Source organism: Pan troglodytes, chromosome 6, assembly GCF_028858775.2.
Source record: "Pan troglodytes isolate AG18354 chromosome 6, NHGRI_mPanTro3-v2.0_pri, whole genome shotgun sequence".
In the NCBI taxonomy this organism is placed as follows: domain Eukaryota; kingdom Metazoa; phylum Chordata; class Mammalia; order Primates; family Hominidae; genus Pan; species Pan troglodytes.
Window position 1 is genome coordinate 68,070,266 of NC_072404.2, and position 7,932 is coordinate 68,078,197.

The window sequence follows — 7,932 nt, forward strand, 5'->3', positions numbered from 1 at the left end:
GGGTGTGGGACCCTGTCCGCAGCACCCGCGAGACCAGCGGCCGCCTCTTGTCCCCACCATCGCTGCTGCTGAGTCTTTGGGGCGGGCTCGGACCCAGGGAGGGTTATATTTCCCACTGTCTTCCTGGTGCTAGGACAGGTGTTTCCGTGGTCAGGCCTCTTTGTACTCCAGCGCTAGTGAGAATTTGCAGACTTACTAGGACGGTGACATTTGCGGGCAAACACGAATTTGACCCTACTTTGGAAGAAGATACAGGCACTTAACATATCTGATTTCTTGGATTCCCCCTCGTATATTTCGGTGTGCCAGGAGGGGGAAATGGTCTGAGTTCGAGTCTAGTTTAAGCTTCATTGGAGTAAAGGACAAGTATGTTATGTAGATGGCGGTGTTATAGGCATTGGGATGACTTTTAGACATTGTTGCTTATTAGCATAATACGATACCCACAACAGATTAAAAACACACGCTTTGCTAAACTGGAGTGATTGGTTTGTGTTACTGATCATTTTAGTTTTTTTTAAATGTTGTAATTGATTTGTCTGTTACATTTTATTTTAATGCATTGAATTTCCCTAGGCAAGTTACTTTGAGAAAGGGAGAATTTACATTTTAAAAGTGGATGCGTGTTTTCTTTCTTTCTTTAATGGGGGGATTAAAAGCATAACAAAAGTCGAAGGAATGATTTCAAAATTGATAGGTTACGATTTTGATAGAGACTATGTCTGATATTTAGATGTTTGTTAACAGTAGTCACATTTGAGCGATTTCTTCCTCTCCTGTTGATTGGTAAATTTGTATGTATCAGAAATATATAGCTCACTAGTTTATTTCGACTCACATATTGTTGATTATATGAACAAGTAGCATTGGAGTTTGTCTTGTTATTGGTTACAAACTTTAGGGAGCGGATCTTTCCACTTAGCCTTTTTCATGGACCAGATACTCTATCTCATTTGCTCTTAAACAAAAATCCTGTAGCTTTTTACAGGAGAAATAATTATCATAGGGCCAAATGGAACATTTTAAAAATGCATTTAAAATGTAGATATCAGTTTACAGGGGAAAATACATAGATGTGACAAAAAGCTCACATTTGTTGTTGGTTATTCAGAACAAAGTTAATAGGCTGATTAGACTCTCAGATACACTTTGAGAACCATTGAGTGTCTTTTATGCAAACATTTTTATGTTATTTCCACTTTTGGAAAGGACTTTTAAACTTGCAAGTACCTTCCACCCAAAGTTAGTTGAATAAATAAATATATAAGGAAAACATGTAGCAGCACTTTTCAAGTATTTAAGAAACAAGAGGAACTAAAAATAACTTTTGATCCTAGTTTAATATGGAATTTAAGCAGAATTATTACCAGTTTTAGATTTTTATTTGAAACAAGTAGTCTATAATAGATGGACCTTTTAACATTGGGGCATGGAAAGAGTACTTTACTATATGCTTAAGTTGTTTTATTTTTTGAGATGGAGTCTTGCTTTTGTCACCCAGGCTGGAGTGCAATGGCGCGATCTTGGCTCGCTGCAACCTCTGCCTTCAGGATTCAAGTGATTCTCCTGCCTCAGCCTCCGGAGTAGCTGGGATTACAGACTCCCACCATCAAGCCCCACTAATTTTTGTATTTTTAGTAGAGACGGGGTTTCTCCATGTTGGCCAGGCTGGTCTCAAACTCCTGACCTCGGTTGATCTGCCTGCCTCGGCCTCCCAAAGTGCTGGGATTACAGCCGTGAACCACTGAGCCCGGCCTGCTTAAGTTCTTAAAATTGACTTTTCTTGGCCGGGCGCGGTGGCTCACACCGCAATCCCAGCACTTTGGGAGGCCAGCACTTTGGGAGGCTGAGGCGGGCAGATCAACCGAGGTCAGGAGTTCGAGACCAGCCTTGCCAACATGGTGAAACCCATCTCTACTAAAAATACAAAAATTAGCCGGGCGTGGTGGCACATGCCTGTAGCCCCAGCTACTCGGGAGGCTGAGGCAGGAGAATTGCTTGAACCCAGGAGGCAGAGGTTGCAGTGAGCCAAGATTGCACCATTGCACTCCAGCCCAGGCGACAAGAGTGAGACTCCATCTCAAAAAATAAAAAAAAAAGGACTTTTCTTTTAAAAAGAGAGTTTTGAACCATTTAATAAGCATACACTCTAAATATTTTCATAGTTATGCATCGTGCAAGAGCTGCATGTTTTTGCACCATAAAACATCAAGTAGTATATTAAAAATATATATAAGTACATGTAAGACTAAAGGTAACTGGATCTCTTTATAGTTTTAAATGTGAATTTAATATGTTGTGACTGAAAGTGATGTTTCATTGTGTAGCTGTGGACATAAAATAGTTTAACTTAGAAGCTTGCAAAAGGAGGGTGGGTAAAAATAAGATATGCCAATAAGAGTAAATAATTTATTTGCTATCTATACAGTGAAATTAAGACATTTGTTCAGTTTGATCAGCCTGTTTATAAACTACTTGCAAAAATCAAGTAGTTTATAAACTACTCATTTAATAAATGAATTTACAAATCAGCTTGTTTTGCAAGTAGTTTATAAACAGGCTGATCAAAATCACATATGTACGTATACATATATAATCACATATATATGTACGGATATAGACTAATTTTCTTTTGGAAGTGGTAGACACAACATCATTGAAAGTTTTTATTTTGTCAAGCTGAAAGAGACTTTAAATGAAAGCTGATTATTGGATGCCTCAAGTTAGTTTATTTTGATAGTGATTGCCATGTAGCAGTAATACTCAAAGATGAGACTGTTTTAGGAAAAGAAAGTTTGAGCCCAGAGGAAAGTTAACACATGAAAAAGATTCTGAAGAAAGCAATCTTCGAGGACCCAGAGTCAGCATGTGGTTTTGGATTGCTTAAATTCACTTTATTCTCATTTCACAATCCCTAAATGTCTTAATCCAAACAGAATAAGGTAGAGATTAATGAGAGAATCTTGAGGGGCGTGTGTAATCTGTGTGTAAAGTCCTCTATTATTCTGGGGAGGCATAATGATGGAAAGTTCCAGACTTTTAGATTTCTAAAGAAATCTTTCCCCCCAGTTAGGAGGCTACAATAGAAATGCTGATTTTTTACTTCTACCAGGTACAGCCAATGAAAACAGTAACACACCACTATCATCATTTCATTTAACAAAAGGATATTTCCATTCAAACAATTTGAAAGAACAGAATCTCTTAGAATAAAAGATCTTTAAATGGAATCAATTAGCTATGTGGAAGTTTACTTTCAGACCAGCCTGGCCAACATGCTGAAACCCCGTCTCTAGCAAAAATACAAAATTAGCTGGGTGTGGTGGCATACACCTGTAATCCCAGCTACTCTGGAGGCTGAGGCAGGAGAATCGCTTGAACCCAGGAGGCGGAGGTTGCATTAAGCTCGCACCATTGCACGCCAGCCTGGGTAACAGAGCGAGACTCCGTCTCAAAAAAAAAAAAAAAAAAGTTTACTTTCATGTTCTTACTATTCCCCATTTTCCCATAAATCAGTGAAAACTCTGCTACAAACCTGCACCAGCCTGCCAGCTAACATTAAGTTAGCACTCCCTGTCCCCTTGGTTTGGTACACTGAACTCAAATCTAAGGAGTCTGTGTGGGCTTCCAGCCCTCTGAGTTCTTAGCTTGTGGCCTTATCTTCATGATGCCTTAGTTTCTTATGTTAAATAGAGATTTTAACACCTACTTAGAGCCTGGTGCAGTGGCTCACACCTGTAATCTCAGCACTTTGGGAGTCTGACACCTGGCAGATCTCTTGAGCTTAGGTTTCAGACTAGCTTGGGCAACAGGGCAAAACCCTGTCTCTACAAAACATACAAAAGTTAACTGGGCATGGTGGTGCCTGCCTGTATTTCCAGGTTCTTGGGAGGCTGAGGTGTGAGGATCACTTAAGCCTGGGAGGCCGAGGTCCATGATGGTGCCACTGCCCTCCAGCCTGGGTGGTAGAGAGAGACCCTGTCTCAAAAAACAAACAAATAAACCAAAAAACCCTACTTTGCTAGATGAGTGTTAAGATGAAAAGTGATACATGTATGTTCCAGAAATAAAGTCTGTCCTCAGTTATAGCTGTTACCATTGATTGGAGATGTTCTTATTTTTTTCAGTGTTTGATAACAAGTGCCTTTAAGTATAAGTTTCTTGTATATACTTGTGTATTTTTTTGAATATTGTTTTAATGTAGTTTATTGCTGACCTAAAGACGTGTTCATTTAAAACAATTTTGAAGTTGTGCAAGATAAACTAATATGCAGAATTTTTTTTTTTTTTTTTGAGATGGAGTCTTGCTCTGTCACCCAGGGTAGAGTGCAGTGGCACGATCACAGCTCACTGCAACCTCCGCCTCCTGGGTTCAAGCGATTCTCCTACCTCAACCTCCTGAATAGCTGGGATTACAGGCGCACGCCACCATGCCTGGTTAACTTTTGTATTTTTAGTAGAGACAGGGTCTCGCCATGTTGGCCAGGCTGGTCTTGAACTCCCGACCTCAGGTGATTTCGCCCGCCTCAGCCTCCCAAAGTGCTGAGATTATAGGCGTCAGCCACTGTGCCCAGCCCTAACATGCAGAATATTCTATGTAAGTATTTCCTATATATTAGACCCCCTCTAAGAAGGGTTTCTATGTAAGAATAGTACAAATGATCTGGAAGGGCTAATAGGCTTGACAAATCTATGTTTCTTAAAACTGTAAAAATAGTCTGGTTGTCTTATGGTATATGTATAGGACATATGTATAGGACATATACCATAGGGGATTTGTTCCAGGACCCCTATTTCTATCAAAATCCTGGCATAGTCAAGTCCCCACTGTAGGCCCTGCAGAACCTGGATATATGAAAAGTTGGGCCTCCATATATGCAGGTTTCGGTCTGCATTTGGTTGAAAAAGATCCACATATAAGTGGGCCCACGCAGCTTAAACCTGTGTTGTTCAAGGGTCCACTGCATTTGAAAATCAAGTCCACGGTCGGGCACGGTGGCTCACACCTGCAATCCCAGCACTTTGGGAGTCCGAGGCGGGCGGATTACCTGAGGTCAGGAGATCGAGACTATCCTGGCTAACATGGCAAAACCCCATCTCTACTAAAAAAAAGAAATACAAAAAAATTAGCCAGGCGTGGTGGCAGGTGCCTGTAGTCCCAGCTACTAGGGAGGCTGAGGCAGGAGAATGGCGTGAGACCAGGAGACGAAGCTTGCAGTGAGCTGGGATCGCACCACTGCACTCCAGCCTGGGCGACAGAGTGAGACTCCGTCTCAAAAAAAAAAAAAGAAGAAAATCAAGTCCACAAAAAAGTTGCCGTGTTTTACAAAATGTTGGATTACTACCTCTCCCATATCAAAATGTTGGATTACTACCTCCCCCATATCTTAAAAAAAAGTACAATCTATTTACTACCCCTCTGAGATAATGAAACTTTTAGAATTAGAATAGAACCTAGGGCCGGACATGGTGGTTCACGCCTGTAGTCCCAGCACTTTGGGAGGCTGAGGTGGGTGGATCACTTAAGTTCAGGAGTTGCAGACCAGCCTGGCCAACATGGTGAAACCCCCTCGCTACTAAAAATGCAAAAAATTAGCTGGGTGTAGTGGTGAGTGCCTGTAATCCCAGCTACTCGGGAGGCTGAAGCAGGAGAATCGCTTGAACCCAGGACACAGAGGTTGCAGTGAGCTGAGATCACGCCGCTACACTCTAGCCTGGGCAACAAGAGCAAAATTCTGTCTTCCAAAAAAAATAAAAATAAAATTGCCGGGTATGGTGGCAGGCACGTGTAATCCCAGCTACTCAGGAAGCTGAGGCAGGAAGATCACTTGAACACGGGAGGCAGAGGCAGCAGTTAGCCGAGATTGCACCATTGGGCTCCAGCCTGGACAACAAGAGAAAACTCGTCTCCAAAAAAAAAAAGAACCTAGAAGTATTTATTGCTCCTTGCTTTGTCTGAGATTCAGAGGTTAAGTGACTTGCCCAAGATAACACAGCTAGTAGTAAACTGAGACTTGACACCTGGCTTATTTGACACCTGGTACTTATTTAGAGTCCCTTTTTGCAGCCCCATTTTAAAAATTAAATTCTTGGCTGGACGCGGTGGCTCACGCCTGTAATCTCAGCACTTTGGGAGGCCAAGGCCGGCGGATCATGAGGTCGGGAGATCAAGACCATCCTGGCTAACATGGTGAAACACCTCTACTAAAAATACAAAAAAAGTTAGCTGGGTGTGGTGGCACATGCCTGTAGTCCCAGCTACTCAGGAGGTTGAGGCAGGAGAATCGCTTGAACCCGGGAGGCAGAGGTTGCTGTGAGCTAAGATCGCGCAACTGCACTCTAGCCTGGGTGACAGACTGAGACTCCATCTCAAAAAAAAAAAAAAAAAAAATTTAAATTCTTGTCTAGATAACACGTTTGCTGCTTCAGATTTGAAAGATAACAAAGCATGTACAGTGAAGTTTCCTTCATATCCCTTCCACCAGACAGTTCTCCGTCTCAGTAGACCGCTTTGAAACTTTTCAGAGCCATTTGACGCATAGACAAACATCCATGTGACCATATGATTCCTCCCTTTTTTTTAACATGGGAGTGTCACATATGCATCCTGATTGATAGCCTGCTTTTTGCTTGGCATTTGTTCCATTACTCCCATACTTTAAATGCTTGTATTCATATTTAATGAAATGTTAATAACTGCTAGTACATAAAAGAGAGTTTCTTCTAGTAATTTTGACTAACCAAGATGAATTTCAGAAATAAAATTCTTAACATTATCATAGTTTCTTGGTATGGAAATTTCAGAAGCAGGTTGAACTGAAAAAGGTCCAAGAGGAATAGAGAAATATCACAAGGAAGTGAATCCGGACTGTAGTAGAGATAAATGTTAATACTTACAGATAATGCTTACTATGTGCTAGGCAGTGTTCTAAATGTTTTACATATATTATTGAAGTCTCACAACAGTCCCATGAGGCAGGTAGCTTTTATCACCATTTTACACGTGAGAAAACTGAGCAACGCAGACTAACACTTGATCCAGGTAGTACAGTGGCAGAGGCCTGATTCTAACCCAGGCAGTCTGGCTCAAGAGTCCAAGCTCTTTACCACCACTCTTTCTGTCTTCCTTTCTTCTCTTCTTTTTTCTTTCTTTCCCTCCCTCCCTCCTTTCTTTCTTCCCTTCCTTTCTTTTCCTTCCCTCCCTCCTTTCTTTTTTTCTTTTCTTTCTCCTTCCTTTCCTTTTCTTTCTTTCATTTTTTTGAGACATTGGCTCACTCTGTCTACCCAGGCTGAGTGCAGTGGTGCAGTCACGGCTCACTGCAGCCTCAACCTCCCTGGGTCAAGTGATCCTCTCACCTCAGCTTCCTGAGTAGCTGGGTCTACAGGTGCACACCACCATGCCTGGCTAATTTTTTCTATTTTTCATAGTGACAAGGTCTCGCTTTGTTGTCTGGGCTGGTCTCAAACTCCTGACCTCAAGCAATCCTCCCACCTTCACCTCCCAAAGTGCTGAGATTATAGGTGTGAGCCACCACACCCAGCCTTTTACCACTACTTTAAATTCCATTTAGATCTAATATTGATAGAATGATAACCATATCAACCAGATTTTTAAAATATGCAAACAATGGTGCCATTTTTTGTATCTGTACGACAAAAATATATAGAGTTTGTATTATAGCTTTTATCTGTTTAGAGCACTCTTGAGAAAGGCAGGGAAATTACTGTGAAGGTATTGTGGTATTTGAGAAGTAAGTTCCTGGAGTGTTTGCCTTCTAAGCCTGAAGGTGTGAGGACGTGGTTTGTCACACCCAGTTAACAAACAGATAGGCAGTGGAGTGAGCTATCCAGAGACTTAGCAGATTAGCCTAGGGAGAAAGAAGAAAGGGGATCTGGGCACCTGAAGGGAGGGGGAGGGAAAGGAGTTTGTTT